Source organism: Falco cherrug, chromosome 8 (genome assembly GCF_023634085.1).
Source record: "Falco cherrug isolate bFalChe1 chromosome 8, bFalChe1.pri, whole genome shotgun sequence".
In the NCBI taxonomy this organism is placed as follows: Eukaryota; Metazoa; Chordata; class Aves; order Falconiformes; family Falconidae; genus Falco; species Falco cherrug.
The window spans coordinates 12,491,072-12,508,829 of record NC_073704.1 but is presented as its reverse complement, the minus strand read 5'-3'; positions in this window follow the sequence as shown (position 1 = coordinate 12,508,829).

The window sequence follows — 17,758 nt, the reverse complement described above, 5'->3', positions numbered from 1 at the left end:
GTAAGTCTTGAGCACATGCTTCACTGACTTCCTAAATTGAAATAGACTGAAGCATATGTTTAACATCTGTCTTTAATTGGGGACCCTATAGATGGAGAAGAAGCCATGAAGCATTTCAAGGTCTCTGAATTCTAAATTTGCTTTTTTCCAGTGCACGCCAAAATTCATGTTTGCTCATCCTCAGGGGAATATTACAAAGCTTATCTTTCTAAGCAGTCTTTTCCAAGATGAGCACTGTGCGCTGCCTGAAAGTTTTATTAGCAAAACCCATTTTTGAAAATATGTAACTGCTTACAGTTAACTTGCTAGCTTCTTTACTCTGAACTAGAAAAAAAGTCCTATACTTTTTATTATGTTGTGGTTTTTTCTTTCAGGTAGCACCCATATTATTCCCCTCCTTAATTCTATTTGTTAATTCTGTGTTGGTTTTCAACTAGTGATTATGTTAATACTGGTTTGCCATGGAGTCTTACTTCTAAATATCTGATCCCGACACCAACTGGCTCCATTTCATCTGGTCAGTCTCCTCTTATGCTGTAGAGTTTATACCAGATAATCACCTCTAACATTAAATAGATTGTAATTTATATAAAGTCCTGAATTACTCTGTTTTATTATTACTGCAGTTTCAGATTGTATACAAGATTGTTTCTACCCTGCTTAAATGAGAATGGAGAATTTTAGTAGTTCACATTACCAGAAAATAAAAATAACAGAAAAGTCAGCGTAACTTTGCATTTCTCTACACAGTGCAGCATTGCGCTGCTTTGGCTTGATGATACTGTCGTGGTAGCTCCTGTTGTGCTTCTAATACAGAAAGTGTTCTGTAGCAATTACTGTTGCATAGGCTGTTGTAGTCTATGAGTGAAATATTTGTTAAAATTGTGCTATTTTTTTAAAAGTCAAAAGAAGGCAAGTTAAATAAAATGCCAAAGTACTGATATTCACTAGGCTCTAACGTATATTGAGGGATCATTGTTCAGAGAGTTCAAAGAATATTTTGCACTTTTAACAGGGAAATCTGAATGCTTGTACTAGATAAACAGAGGCTGAATCCTTACACGGGCTATATTGGATTGGCACTTTAATCTTGTTTACAGTGCTATGAATCATAGTATCATTTAGGTTGGAAAAGACCTTTGAGATCTTCAAGTCCAACTGTTAACCCAGCACTGCCAAGTCCATCACTAAACTACATCCCTAAGCACTGCATCTACCATGTTTTTTAAGTACCTCCAGGGATGGTGATTCCACCACGTCCCTGGGCAGCCTGTTCCAATGCTTCACCACCCTTCCAGTGAAGACATATTTTTCCTAATAAATCTAAACCTCCCCTGGTGTAACTTGAGGCCATTTCCTCTTGTCCTGTCACTTGTTATATGGGAGAAGAGACCAAGCCCCACCCACTTACAACCTCCTTGCAGGTAGTTGTAGAGAGCAATAAGGTCCCCCCTAGTATCCTCCTCTCCAGGCTAAACACCCCCAGTTCCCTCAGATGTTCTTCATAATGCTTGTGCTCCAGACCCTTCACCAGTTCTGTTGCTCTTCTTTGAACATGCTCCAGCACCTCACTTTCTTGGAGCGAGGGCCTCAGAGCTGAACACAATACTTGAGGTCTGTGCTCATAAGACACTTTGCTGTTCATGATGAGTGTGTAGGATATGGAGGCTGAGTTTGCAGTAGCCACTTAAATGTGAAAAAGTGATGTTTGGAGAGGTTTATTTTTTATTTACATGTTGCAGCTAAATTTATACATATAATTAATTTCTGGGCTCCAGATTTTATGTGTATTCAGCATTTTTAAGTATTTCATGTTGGTAATAGAATATGTTTCAATATGCGCATTAAAATAAATTAAGATGAAGTAACCTGCATAATGGGTCTTAGGTAGAGCAAAGTTTGCAACAGGAGGCTGGAAATCATGTGTAATTTGAATCCAAATTCAACTAAACCAGTGAAGACTAGAAAGTAACTGTCATCTTTGCTTTGAAGAATGACTGATGTGCTTGCTGTGTTTGCCAGCTTTTATGAAAGGAATTTGCTGCTGCTTTTGACTATTTTGAAAGCACTAATCTAATTGTTAAGTGGGTAGAAATGTACAGACCATCATGCTGCTTACTTAGTAAATGAATTTTTTTGCAGGGTTACTATTCAGAAATGCAGTACAATAAAGCTTATTAAAGTTGCTGTAATGTAACAAAGAGATTAAATGCATTATCTTCAATGTGACAGCTACATTTTGTTCTTTAGAGAGTGTTTTGAAGCATTTATTCCCTTCCACCAAAAAACCCCCCCAAAAAAACAAAAACCAAACCAACAAAAAAACCACCACAAAACGACCCACTTCTGGTCTGACACATTGAAGTTTTGCATAAGAAATAATAGGGTAAAATTAGTAGAACTCATAATGAATAATTCAGGATTTCTAATTTCATCTGAGGCTTGTCTTTACAAATTAAGTTAATGGTAAACTTAATGGTCAATACTGATTTGAATGAGATAATAGACTTTTTTCCTCATGAAAAATTTAAATACTGGGACCAATTATAAAAATCAGATGGGAAAGAGCTAAAGTTCTTAAACTATTCATTTTATTTATAGTTCTATCCAAACCATCCACTAACTGACCAATATGGCCAAGGAAAATAGTATTGATTGTAGAGAATGGTTTGAAAGAAGAGTGTCTAGTGACAGTAAGTAGTCCCTTTGCAGTGTGATTATTGAAACCACTCAATAGCCTCATCTGGATGAAAGCAAGTGTTTGTGCATTTCAGCATGCTAGTTACAGTTTTAGAAGAAACTGGACTCTTCATGTACTTCTATCATATGAAATATGATGTAGAGTGAAGTTATGTAGATACTGATGGTTCTGCAAACCAGACTAGCAATGCCTTATCACGCACTAAATGAACTGGGAATCAGTCAGAAACATGGAAAAACTGGGAAATTGTAGCCACAAGCTTTAAGATCTCTGAAGGCCTACTTCTGAACCCTTGTTGGGAGGAAATAAGTGCCTTTCAGCACTCCAAGGAACTCCAGCTATGTGCAGTTCCAGAATAAAACATTCATTGCAATTCAAGATGGCATTGCATGAACTTCTGAGAGGGTGGGGTGGGGTTTTTTTTGTTTATTTGTTGTTCTGTTTTGTTTAATTACTTGTCATTTTATGACGTTTTAAATACCACTGCTTTATATATGAAGAAACAAACCCCAACAAACTGCAGATTTCTTATTTACAAGAAAAAATTGCCATACTTGCTGCCTTCTCCTGCATTGCACAGCCCTTACTAGAAACTTCTTGAGGGTGTATTCCTGTTGAGGACCAGAGGTCTGCTGAGTAAAAGCTTATCTTGCAGAATGAAGGCCACAGGTAGTAAGCCCAGAGTCTCAAACGTAAGAAGCTTAAGTTCTGTGCCTGCTAATATAGCTCATTGGTAAGACATGAAATGTTCTTTTTAGAATACTAAAATAATCTATATAAAGCCCTTTGCACTATTGTAGAAGCATGTGGGAGTTTTATAATGTGAATCACAGGTAATGTGATGGTCAGGGTCTTGGTTAAATCTGATGGGACCACCACGTGCAGATGAAATGAACTTAACATTGGTAAATTCCTGAACTTACTGTGGATCTATTTTTCAAATCTTGTGATATTTTTTTTTTTAATTGTGCTGTTCTGGGGCACCAGTTACAGCATGTCAGCAGGTGCCATGGCTATAGATGCTCCTGTGTTACTATTGGCAGGGGGAGTTCACCACTGCTCTTACTTGGTTCACCACGTGTTGTATCAAAGTTTTAAGGAAGATAGGTTGGGGTTTGTTTGTTGTAGGTTGCTTTTTGTTTGTTGGTTGGTTTGGTTTTTTTTTTTTTTGGGGGGGGGGGGGGGTGAGTGACAGGAATACTAGTTGTCTACCCTGTTCTCTTTTCTGAGTTAGTCAGCAAAGTTAAGGACAGAGCTGGGCTCCCAGGTGTGTGCGTGTGTGTGAAAGACATGTGGCTTGACTATCTCTGTCCCAAGACTGTTATTTATTATGAAAATAAGACCAAGTTACATGTAGAATATTTCCATGCCCTTTGCTTCTGATATTCCTTTCTGTAAGAAGGTGACCTGCAAAGCCTGAAAATCTGCTTATACCATGTACAGGATAACGATAGTGTCAGGATATGTAGTCAAAATAGGTTATTATAAATGTGGAAGTAGTCTGGTTGGAAGTCAAGCTTCTGCATTTAAGCCTATGTGTAAATGTGTAGAAGAACGGCCTTAATTATTGGGTAGGTGTGGGCATAAATATTTATATACTCATGTTAATGCACATACACATACAAGCTTTTATGCAGATATAAGTATGGAATATATTAATAACTTAATATTAAAGTAAGAGAGAGAAGAAAACATACTGTCTCTAAATAGTCTGCATAGCAAATTTGCAAATAAACAAAAAATCAGGTTTGGGAAACCTGCTGGCAAATATTTGAATTATCTTTTTAGATCTTCTATATTCTAAGCATGTAACTGTAGCTTTGTCTTTTCCGTTCTCTGAGCCCTGCACATTTTAGTACCCAGAACAGCAGTAAATTGAGTGTCTGACAGCTCTTGAAAACCATGTTCTGATGCTTTCAGGTTGAATACGTTCTGAAATCAATGAAAGAGAAAGTACAATTTTTTTACATGTTTAATGCAGTCCTACAAGAAAAGGTCAAATGAAGTGGAACATCTCATTTTCGGTGATCTCATGTTTGTGGTAGCAAATAAGATTTATGTTGATCAGGTCAAGCTGGTAGGCTGAGAAGCTCTTGCAATGGGTAGACATGTTTGTACCTTAGTGATTTGGGGTGAAGGTACTGAACTGTCATATAAATAACGTGAATATGTTACCCTATGCACTTAACCTACTGCTTGTAGATTCAGTGTACTCCAGTTAATTACTTTTATGTTGAACTAGAAATCTAATTTTGCAACAACTGAAGTGTTACAGCCCTATTTTCTATTACTTGGAAAAGTATACAAGCTTACAATACAGAAGTGTCTATGCATGTGTATATATATATATGTATAGAGAGAGAGATGCACATGCACACCTGTTCTTAAGGCATCTTCCTCTGGATGGCAATAACATCCAAAACATCCTGCTTCTTAGCATAACGGTTGCTAAAAGATGTATCAAGTTATCTGATACCTGGTCTATCCATGAAAATAAATTTACTTTAGCAGTATAAAAAAGTTGTGAAGGTAACGAAAAGCTACTCTGTAATATTTTGCACAGGCTTTAGCCAGCAACAGAACTTTTGCAACATGTTTAATTGATTTTTTCAAATCAGTATTTTTGTTTGGGTTTATCTTTTCTGCAAGAAGAAAAGAAGCTTCCAGTAGCTCCAGTTAGCATCAAATCCCCTGAAGACAGTGATGACACAAAGGAAAAAACCAGGAATGGCTTTCACTTTATTGTGTGATTTAGGATAAGCACGGTCTCATAAACAAAATTAACGGTTATTGGCAAAAGATGGTGGGTGTTACAAAATTTCTTCTCTCTTTCAGATATTGATTATCTGAGTGGAGAGAACTAAATCAAAAACATTCAGGTCCATGTCTCAAAGTAAACAATTTTGATTGTCAGTGACTGTTTCTTCCTTGTTTTTTTCATCTGGGGCTCAAACAGTAGAATGTCCTCAACTTTGCTTTCAGTTCTGGGATTTGAAGTGAAGTCTATCTGGAAAAGTTTAAGGTCTCTGCTAAGAAACCTGTGATGACCTGCAGTTTTGTCCTGGCTTGCTAATGTTGTAAAGATACGACCTCTTCTTGTCTCTAAAGACCCTATAGTTTAACAGATTAGGGGGTGGACAGCTGGAAATTTTACCAAGTTTCATCAAATCTTGCACGTTGGACATTGCAGTTTATCCCCTGGATAAGCAAAGACAATTGGATAGTTTTCCTTATATATTCAGGGAACCACATCCTCTTAAGAGGGGAAATACAGTTTCTCTCACAGATCCACTCCACTGAAGTACTATTATAAACTTCTTTTATCTTCAGTGACTGCTGTGGAGACCTCTGGCTGCCCCCTTTTCTACCTGCACCAGCAAATCACTTCATGCTGCTGAACAGATGTGACAGATGAAGTGGGAGGAACAGGCAAAAGTCCAGAAATCTTAGGCTGAATCCTACCATTTGTAGCGAAAATAATCTGACTTGGGTGTATTGCAAAGGGAATTATTTTGCTTCTTCTGATACTTATGCAGAGTTTCAGCAAGTGCGTTTTTTTCAGTGTGAGAGGTGAATCATCTGATCCACTCTGTTTTGATGATGAAAGGGCAGAACCCGTCTGTTACCTGAATGGTGCTGGGTGCTGCAGAAAGAGCGGAAAACCCACGAAGTTTAACTAATTGTGCTGGGTTTGGCTGGGATAGAGTTAATTTCTTTTTTAGTAACTGGTGCAGTGCCGTGTTCTGGATTTGGTGTGAGAACAATATTGATAGCACACTGATGTTTTGGCTGTTGCCAGGTGATGCTTATACTAAGTCAAGGACTTTTCAGTTTCTTGGGCCCTGCCAGAGAGAAGGCTGAAGGGGCACAAGAAATTGGGAGGGGACACGGCCAGGGCAGGTGACTCGTACTGGCCAAAGGGACATTCCACACCGTATGGTGTCATGCTGAACATTTGAACTGGGGAAAGAAGGAGGAAAGGGAGGGACGTTCAGCATTTTGGCATTTGTCTTCCCAAGTAACCGTTGTGTGTGATGGAGCCCTGGTTTCCTGGAGATGGCTGAGCACCTGCCTGCTGATGGGAAGCGGTGAATGAATTCCTTGGTTTGCTTTGCTTGGATGCAAGTGCAAGTCATAAAAGTCATAAAAGAGCCAATGTGTTTATTGGTATAAAGCAGAGATTTAACAAAGTTTGATAGTAATGCAACAGTGGTTTAATAAGATTCAATGGCAAGGTACACTTGACTCTTTACTGCACAGAGGACAGTGTCAGACAAAACCATCAGGAAGACCCTTCCGTTGAGTCGTGAGATTCAGAAAGGACACCCTTGTGTTCTAAACCCCTTCTCAGAGCAGAGTTTAGGTGCAGCTACATCCAGACTTAGTCTCAGACTTGGTCAATGGTTTATATTTAAAGGATTATATATGCACAAGCAGTCCTTTATACCACTTAGCAAAGATTTCAAAGTTTAGCACGCTATTAATCGCTTACCAATGGTCTGTTGTGGCAAGGAATGTCTTGGTCTCAAGGAGTAACCTTAAGAGGCATCCCTACTCAAGGAGGAGATATGGGTGTGCAGCCCACTGCCGTGCAGGAGAGCTCAACAGGCTCTGGGGCTGTCCACTATTTATGGAGTAAGATAGTTAACTTATAGTCATATAAGGTCCCAAAATTTACACCCAATTCCTTGTTTTCCAGACTTGGTTTATATACCACAGGAAAAAAATAAAAATGTGAGGAGTCTGCTCATGTCTCTCAGTACTTACTGTTTCTTTAATGCTCCATATTCCCAATTTTTGGGATGATTATTAGATTCCAGCAAGGGGAAAACTGCAGGCACTTGGTCTTAGTATGGTTTTGCATCCTTGCTTTATCCCTTGTACCCACACAGTCTCAGAATGTGAAGCACTAAAAGGTGCTGTGCAGGATCCAACAAGTGGCTTTTCTCAGGTCAGTCAAAGCTCATTAGTTTCAGTGCTGCCCAGAGGGATGGTTCAGCTGCTGAGCACCAGTGAGCTGCACCTGCAAGCAGTACAGCTCTGCATCTGTCCTTATGAATCCTGTGGACTGAGTATGCTTATCGTAGCATCAGCTACATCTTCTCCCCTTTGTAAATCTGCTTCCAGGATTTTTCTCCTTCTGTTTCACACAGCACAGGCTGCATTATTCATGGCTCTTAGGCATATGTAAGATTTTCACAAGCATCTTGCAGACTAACATCTCTGACTAAACTAGCAAAAACTTTAAAATTAACAGTAAAATAGAAAGTGGATTTCGGAGTGGAGCATGCAATACTATATCATAACATTTTACAAGTATCAGTCTTGATTCTTGTAGAAGGCTTGGGTGTATAAGCTGTGCCCGTGGCTGCTGGTAAAGGTGACAGAAAATGAAGCAGTCCTAGAGCTACTGCTATAGTTCATTAAAGTCAGCTATAATGACTGAAGGCCACTAGTTGTGAAAGTAGGCGATAGGAGTAATGAGGTGTAAAATAACTACCTACAGTAAGTTTTAGTCTAAAAATCTGAATAGTGGAGCTCTTATTTATTTGGATAATGTTGAATTAAGTTGAAACAAGATAGGTGGAAGACAGAAAGAAAAAAAAAAGAAGACAATCAGTTAGTGTTGTAACACCATCAGGATCTGTCCAGTTTTTTGCAGTAGACCAGTGTTTTCACTCATGGGGAAGAAGAGGGCTTTCAAATAAGTATATGTGCTCTATATAAGTTAATATCTGAGCTGAACTGTACTTTGTAACCCACTGTTCAGTGTGGAACATGAACTACGGTCGAGTGGATGGTGTTAGAACTGCCACTCCTACATATGACCTTATTGCAAGAATCTGAGTAACACACAGATCCTCTGTATTTGTATACATAGTGCCCATATCTGGCTTGATGTGGATGGATTAAGCCCCCTTTCCTCAGTATTTGTTGCCTGTGCCACAGGTCGTCTGAACTTGCTGCACAGGATTTTGTGGCGGCTTGTGTTTGTGAATGGGAGTACTAGGGCTTCCCATATAGCTTGTAGACACTGATGGCTTTTAAACAAATCTATGCCAAGCAACGTAAAGATCTTATTACAGGAAGTAAAAGCATTCATTTGTCCCATTGGCATATTGGGCTCACCGTGTCTTTGAGGTTTAGTTGGTACCTTAATTGCAGCTTAACTGGCATGAAAGGCTTTGCATTAAAGTAAATCAGAAATTCAATGTATATATTTTTTTGTGCTGCTTTTGTGCTGCTGTCTTCAAGACCTTTATGAATTTTGGAGGGAGTTGCTCTTTGCGGGGGGCGGGGCAGGAAAACAAGCTTAAGATTTCACTTTAGCTCAGAAGGCACTGTGTGTGTACTAGGATACTTGTAGAATAAATACATCCTTGTCAACCTGCATGGTTGAAATGTGCAACCCCTGTGTCTTCTCAGTAGAAGCAATTGTGTTATGCTGGAGTATTCTGTAGGACTCCTATACTATTATGGCATGTTATCATGACTGAATTTTAATTATAAAGGATGTGGGCTTGATCCATAACATAACGTAGTCAAACCAAGTTGTGCTGATGACAAGTCATCCTTTCAGATGCTGGCAGGTGAGGTCTCTACCTGGAAGGGTAGCTCGGGTGAGGGGAAAATCCTGGGCATCACACAGCCTAGATGGGCCTCTAGCATGAGATGAAACCACTGTTGCAATATTTAGGAAAAAAATAATCTTAATTATAATGATTCAATTTTTCTCATACTTTGTCTTGACAGTGAGTCTAACTTCCAAGGTTACTAAAGGCTGGGGTCTATTAACACTTGTTTTTCCAGTAGCATGTATTTTGTAAACAGGAGGGTGTAATTTTATAGTAGTAGAATTTCATAGGAAGTTTTTAATGGTAGGTGATTTTCAGAAGGTATAGGCTTAAGTTATTATTCTGTCAGACCTTAAATGGTTCAGATTTCTGGATCTCACAAATATGATCCCTGAAAACTTACTTTTTCTTTTTCCCTAAGCCCCTGACCCTCACATTAGGATGCATAAGGCCTCATTTGAAACAAATTACTTTTAAAACCAAAGCTCTTTTCAGCCCCAGGAGATGTACATGATTACAGAGTTACTAAGCACTTTAACGCAATCACTCAGGCTGTTAGAAAGAAATATATTAATGGAAGGAGATCAGCAAGAATCAATAATTTGCTGGAAGACCTCAGAGAGAGGGAAAAGGAGTCCCTCTGGCTTTTAATTTTGGAATTGGCAGTAAGACATGCTGAGTACTTACAATCCTCATGAGATTTGCCTTTTTAACAGCGAATAGGATGATTTTGTTTGTACAAAGGTACACATGACAAGGATGGAAAGCTGCAAAGATTTAATTCTTGAAATGATTTGAAAACAGCTCTGAGTTGATGACATGTTTTAAATAAGTTCAGTTGCACAGATGAGACTGGTTAAGGTAAACAAAACGTAGGACACGTAGCTGCCTATTCTGTATCCGTGAACTTTGGAGTGACATACCAAAAATAATGTGATGTCTCTTTCTTCCAGTACAATTATCTGCTTGATGTAATAATTACATGTCTCATATAGTGTTATTCAGAGTTTTCTGAGAGCATATTTCCCAGTACTTCTGCAGCTGTAGATAATGGAGAATTTGACCTGAATTCTCTTATCTGGGCCACAATGCAAAACTGGAGTCTGTCTCTGTGCTTTAGTGCAGGGGATCTATTCATGCCCATGCACGTAAATACATATGTACATGTGCATGTGGGACCATACACACATGTATGTGTAATTTTTTTTAAGGTTGGAATTGACTGTGTTTGGCCCCAGAAAACCATTCTGGCACAAAGCGATTACAGAACCACTGCACCGAGTTCCCCATTCCTAGCTTTAATGTGTACACCACCATGACAGCTGCATAGGTGGTAAGCAATAATTTACTGTATTGCTGTGCTGTGGTTGAAAAAAAGAATTACTCCCATTTTACAGGTAAAGAGGTGTGGAACAGAAACATTAAGGGCTCTTGAAATCCTGTGGAAGTCTATGACAGAGTCAGTACTTAAAAATCAGATTTACTAAGTATCGTTTTGATGTCTTATATAATCCTTTCTATATGTGAGAATTTCTATATTCCCTCTTTCTGGAAATCCTCTACTAACACATTAGAAGGATGTTACAGACTCTTCACACTGTCAGAAGGAGTGACAGAAAAAGTTATGGAGTTTGGTCTAATCTCCCTGTTATGAATTTGTTCTACTATACAGTCTGAGTTAGTTTTATCTCACTTCTAATCCTTACTGGATGTGACTATATGTTATTTACTCCACTGGAGAGGACTCCTTAATGGTATGTCTGTACTAGAGCAAGTGCTTCCATTAATATACACACAGTGATTTTTTTAAATTATTACTATTATTTAAAATTTTTATTCTGTTCTGACCTGTTCCTCAGATTTTGCCTGACTTGGCATGATTTCATTGTTCCTCTGTTAGGTAAAATGATCACCCAGTGATGTACACAGAACTCATCTAAAGGTATTAAAACATACAGGAGATCATGTAAAATGATTGTAAAGCATGCAGTTAGGATGACAGCTCCATAATATAACGCAGACAGCTGTGATGTAGAAGAAGGTTGCCCCCAAACTGGTGTAGTAGCATGCATTTTTTTTTTTTTTTATGACAGCTCAAAACAGAGCTTTTTACATCTAAAAATACGTGAAGGATTTAGGTAGAGATAACAGGTAGTTAGCTGGGGTTTGGCCAGCAAAATGTATAAAACTCACTACTTACTGAAATTTGCTGCACAATCTCTGGCTAAAATAACAGATTAGAATAGTGCTTTAGAAAAATCCTAGTCTAAATAGACATCGGTTTTGTAATGCTCAAACACTTCCAGGCAGTAACAGACTAAATTGGTAACTGCAAGATTGCAGAGATCCAGATATGTATGAATATGCTTATTTAACACTCTGTAGCAGCTGAATTTTGTCCACAGTAAGTATAAACAGAGATCCCATTTGAAAAATGGCTTCAGTATCCCCTTTGGGCTAAGTCTTCTTTCTCTCAGACTGGATAAGTAGGCTTCCCATGCATTCAACCACTGCTCTCAACTATAACCTCTGTTTTATTTATCTATTGCTACATGGAAACGTTTATTTTTGGAAAGCAGAGCATAAGTAGTGTAGCATTCTTTGTGCCTGGCTGTTACTTTCTCTCTTAGGAGAATATTCAGCTCTATATTTGAATTTCTCTGCAGTCCCCTATGCTCCAGCTGTGTTTTTTTAACACCTAATATCACTTTGCATTACATTCACTTACAAATCAGTGTGCATCCTGATGACCTACATTAAACGTAATGACCCTTCTTGTAGCCAGAGAAAATCAAATCAATACAAGGATGTGAAGGAAGCACAAATTCCATTTTAGACTTGAATATAATAAATAGAAACAGATGTGTCTCAGAGGTTACTGAGTCGAAGTTAAACCTACTGAGCAAAAATCTGGGAGCTCCAAACTGAGTCTTACAACAATTTGATTCCTAAGGAAGTGGAAAGAAATCAATAGAAAGTTAGTCATCCATTTTCACAGAGGCCCTACTTCATTTTAGTTTCTATCTTCCTGGCTGAGTTTCTGTCACTATTAGGTGGATCAGGCTGGCATTCGTCTCTAAACATAAATAAGAGTTGTTCTTGCCCTTGGATCTCTGAAAGCTTTTTCTTATGTTATATGTGATCATCACTCTGGTGTTCAGACAAATAGCCCACTTTCTAATTTAACAGATACTTTAGCAGAAATGGTTTTAGTGTACTATAGTTAACAGGTATTTAATTTCTCTATTCTTTCTCATTTGGTGGATACACACTCCCTCTCTTTCTGTTCTTTTTACAATGTACACACATACGTAAAATCCTTTGTGTATTACAATAAGGGATAAAACTCTGTGATGTCAAGATCTTAAAGTTTTATCACAGTATTTCTTTTGTCTGGCAAACATATGCCATAATGCTTTTATGTAAGAGGCAAAGATACACTAATTAGAAAAAAAATCATGTCTGCAGAGTACAAGAGCCCTTTTGGCAGCAGAAAGAATGAAACTGTGATCAGATCAGCTAAGTTGTGATGATAAGAACATTAACAGAATATGCAGTGGTGCAAAATCAAGCTCTTTTGTAGCCTTTTGTGTACTGGAGTGTTGGATCAAAAGAAAGCTAAAGAGTGACTGGATGAGCCGTCTCTGTTTTTTGACCCAGCTCTTCCCATTTCAGTTTCTGTTGTGTTAGAATACGAAATCTTTTATACAAAAAGGTGCACACATAGCAGGGAGGATACAGGGGTTTTCTGGAGATACAGAGTTTTCCTGGAGATAACAAGCCATCTTGAAAGTTGCTGCAATCTCCTTTCCTCTCTGGGGTTGGTAACTCTGAGTCCTTGTGGGCTGGCAGTCCTGTGCAGCCTCAGCCGCTCTGTATGGAGACGAACTTTTCTGAGTTAACACTCTCTTTTCAGTTTTATCATTTACACCGTCAGGTTTGGAATAATTTACAAACAAAACAAAAAATAAATCAGCAGTTAAAAATTTCCTTTTCAGCTTTCCCACTCTTCCTAACCTGAGATTTTATTACTTGCTATGATGTTTTTAGTGTAAAAGTCGAAGCATTTGTGTATGTAAAGAAGGTGCTTGGAGCACTAACAGTGTAAACCAGCAAGGCAAATAATACCTCAAGCCAGAGTAAAGGAGGAATTTCATGCTGCTGTTGCTATTATGTACTTCCCAGACTTTGGTAGCTGAGATAATTTTTCCGTTGCAAATCCAGTTTTCAGCATCTCTGAAGAGTAGCATAGTCTATTCTGGGAGAAGGAAAGCATTGGTGGTAGATTTAGGGATCAGGTAGAGTTTTTTGCCCCTTGGTTTATTTTTTTTTTTGTTTGATTTGGTTTGCTTCTTGGTTTAATGAAAAGATGGGGAGTATTACTATTACGTTTTTATCTACTTTTTTGGGGGGGGGAGGGGGGTGTGTGTAAATTGTAAATTTCAAGATGAAACCCTGACCTTCTGAAGTTGATGTCAAAATATGGCATTTAAAAAGCATACCTTTTATTTCTTTTTGAAAAACCCTTAGTTTTCATGCATCTAAATTAGCACAGGCTAATGATGCCACAATTATTGTATTTCTGAGTATGATCTTGTTGTTCACTATTTGGAGTGTTTGGTTATAATCTATCTTCATAATAGGAGGGACAACATTTTTCTGAAATAAGATGACAGCCTGATTTTGAGGTTTTTTTTTTTTTAAAAAAAAAAAAGTAAGAGTTTAATCTTAAACTGCAAATATTTAGTATGTGTTAAGTTAGATGTTAGCAATAATTTAAAAATGTGAATGTGAGACTTTGCTGTGCAATTGTAACTGCACTGATCTGGAACTGTTGCTTTATGTTGTACTATAACAACATTTTGTACCATTCTTGTGAGTTCTTTGCATTGTATGTCAGTAAATCTTAATTAATACTAAGAAATTTCCCAGAGGGTTTTGAAAAGGTTTTATTTAACCGACTATAATGCTCACTCAAGCCTTTTGATGGTCTGTGTTCTGTCCTTCTGCCAGCAGTGGCACATCAGTTTCTGCTGAAAAGTAGTTGTCAGCAGCGATTTTATTTTTTTTTAAACAAACAAAACAAAATCCAGAAAACATAACTCTGGGAGGCTGAAGGATACATTTGCTCTGTTTGCAGAGGGACACGTGAATTTGTATAGTGTCTCTTAAACATCGTGCATATACTTTTCTTGGGCTTATCTTTAACTTGTGGTGATGTATCAAAATCTCTTCACAACTGGGAAGTTACTGAAGAACAATGGATTTTTGCTATGGCCTTTAAGTAGTATAAAAAGCTGTAGCTTAATTTAAACATCAGTCAAACTGAGTTTGACTTAAGCAGTTGCAGCGTTTTAGAAAATGTAAGAATGTGACCCTCAAGATCTTCCACATGCAAAAGAAAATTGTGATAAATTGTACTCTTTGAAATGCGTTTGTATTTCATGTAAGCTAAAAATAGGTATCCATGATAGTTTTCCAAAGAAAATAGATATATTTGATGGAGAAGCATAAAAACTGAGTTGATAGAATTCTAGTCTCTGAATTTTAAGCTGCTCTTTATGCTCATTGTGTGTCATTCTAGAGCTAATTTCACTTGAAAAAGCACTGATTTTTGTGATGCAGACAAAAAAACTTTGAACTCCAGAGAGAAATATGAAAAGCTTGATATAGCACAGTGTGATATGTTCTAATAACGTATTTAGTCTAGGAAGTCTCAGTACTAGAGATCTGCAAACATGCATTATTTCAGTTTGATATTTTTTTTTTTCTTGAACCCAAACTAAAGCTTTTGGGAATTCACAAAGAATGTGGTTTTGTGTATGTTTCTGTAGAAATGAAGTCCTGGAAAACAGGGGTTTTTTTGGAAAAAAAGATACTCTTTCCAAAAAAAGGAAACTCTACCCCTTGTTTTGTTTTCTTATTGCTTTGAAAATCTAAACAGGTTTAACCAGTAAGAATTTTTTTTAAAATGAAAACAAAGGTGGAAAATGTTCTTTTTGTCCAGCTTACCAACAAACATACTGGAATGGATAGAGTTTTTCCTCAAAGCTTTTCTAATGCATTTTATGAGGAAAGCATCTTATATTTAACATAATCAGAGACAAGACAAATTGCTAAATTTAATGCAGGTAATCACATCTGGAGCCAGTATTTCTCACAAACTGTAATACTTCAGGGAAGTTCTGGCAAGTTTGGCAGCTGGCAGCGAAAGAACTGGCAGAGGAGCTGGCCAGTGAAAGCCATTGCTGAGTGCCACTCTGAGTGAATGGGGAGAGCCTGGGCTGAAGGGCTCAAACTGTGTGTCCCGACAAAGAACTGGGGTTCTGGTTGGTGTTTGTATGTTTACAGGATGCTGGTCTTTGGAACTACACTGGTTAAAAAAACCTGCTTGAAATTGATGTGGTTGTTAAGTAATCTCACTGTAGTCTGCTGAAATCTATGGGTGAACCTGGGGAGTCTATGCTAATAGGTTTGATGGGATGACTGGATGTACCCCACACACAAAAATATACACTACTTTCATTTGAAATAGGAGGAAAGGAGAAAACTGCAGGTGAAGTAGAAGTGTGCTCACTTGATGAAGTAACATTTCTACATAACCAACATTTTAGCGCATGTTTTATCACTTTGCTAGCATACATTAAAACTATTTATAATAGGTTCAAATTTCTCCAGATACAGAAACTTCTATACAGATTTTGATCTGAAAAACCACCCATTGGATGAAATCCTGCTTCACCTAGCACTTGACAGCATTTTTTTTCCATTGACTTCAATGGAGTGGGTTTTTTTCCCCTTGATATATTTGTTAGTCTGTACTGATGTAGGAGTGAGTAGTAGACCTAAGCCATAAGTCTTGTTCCTTAAACTTTGCCAGATACTAAAGTATGACTCATTTCTTTATGTAAATCTTTTTTCTACTGCTTCTCTCTTCTCTAATTTTCCTTTTTTTTCATTTTAAACTTTCAGACATATAGGTTGAGTTACTTAGTGGACAGAATATCTTTCCATAATTGTTTCTTCAGAAGTCTGCTTCTCATCAAAAACATGTGCTCTGACTCCATTGTGCAAAGTAATGTAGTGTAACTGATAGACTTCATTTAAAACCGGAGCAAACTCACTACAGCTTTGTTGTTCTACAAGCCTGACTATCTTCTGTTAGACAGGAGACTCAAGATGAAACTAAGCAGGATAGTTATGATGTTTATTGATTAACATATTTATGATACCTTAATTGACTAATAACTGTTATTTGTAGTAGTATTGATACAGAACTATATATTCATAAAGAAATGTTGTAAATTACCTATGTGAGCACTGTTAAGTTGCTATTCTATTTCTTCTCCTCCTGCACTGACTATTAAGGTGCAAGTCCATTCCTCCTAGAAGATATATGCCTTCTTACTTTACCTGTCCACACAGAGTCTTTCAGATGTAGGCCTGAAAGAGGATTGTTTTCCTCATGGGCCCCAATTCTGTTTCTGTTGTTTCTGATACTAATTTAGGCAGCCGAGCCAAGCAGCAGCTACAGCTACCCGAATGAAGGCAGCTTGGTGTCCCGAGACTCCTTTCTCACCCTATGAGTCCCAATAGCTGCATTTCATCTATTATTTGGTCTTCGGACATAATTATCTTGCTTTAGCCTCAACTCCCCTACCTAGTTTTAATTAAACACTTGCAATTTCTTATCTTGCACGCAAACAGCTTGTAAAGCAGACCAACAGTGTACCATTTTGTGCTCACACCATGGGTCTCTGCCCTGGAATAGTTTTTCTCAAGACTCCTAGTTCCCATCATAGGCCTTCATTGCCTTGGAAGCCTGTGGTTTCTGCAGCACCTCATTCTCATGAGTTTGTAAGTTGGATACATTTTAAGAACAATACTTAGTAACTGTTTTCAAATTGATTAACCTTTTAACTCGTGTTAGATGCTAATAAGAGCTACTGTAGTCATCATCGTAATTTGTGCCCTTTAAAAAGGACTGAAAACTTGTATGTCTTCAGTATCCTTGTCATAAATCACTAGCTAAAAATGAAGTTGAAAATCAATATAGTTAAACAAGACTAGGCATATTAAGATCTCTGGGTAACTTCTCTGATCTCTATGGATCTGAATGCATAGTTGTCATTAATATTGATAGAAGTTATGGGCTTTAGCTCAAGGACGTAAGACCCAATAGAAAATTAAATATTCATAAAAGGAACATCATGATTAGCATTCTAGGCAGCGTGTTATTAAAAATTTGTGATTGTTTAATCCCTCCTTTGGAAGTAATGGAAATCTTTTTGTTATGTTTTGGGCTGGATTCACTGGGAGAAATGGTTTTATAGAGGGAATTCTTAAAAAGACCTATTTATCTTCAGTCTGTAGCTGTCATAAGAATTAGTTATTTCTTCTATCCATCCATCAGGTTCCCAGCACATGTATGAAGTGGAATTGCTGTAAGGATTTCTTTGCCCTTAATCCGCTTGCTTGGTTT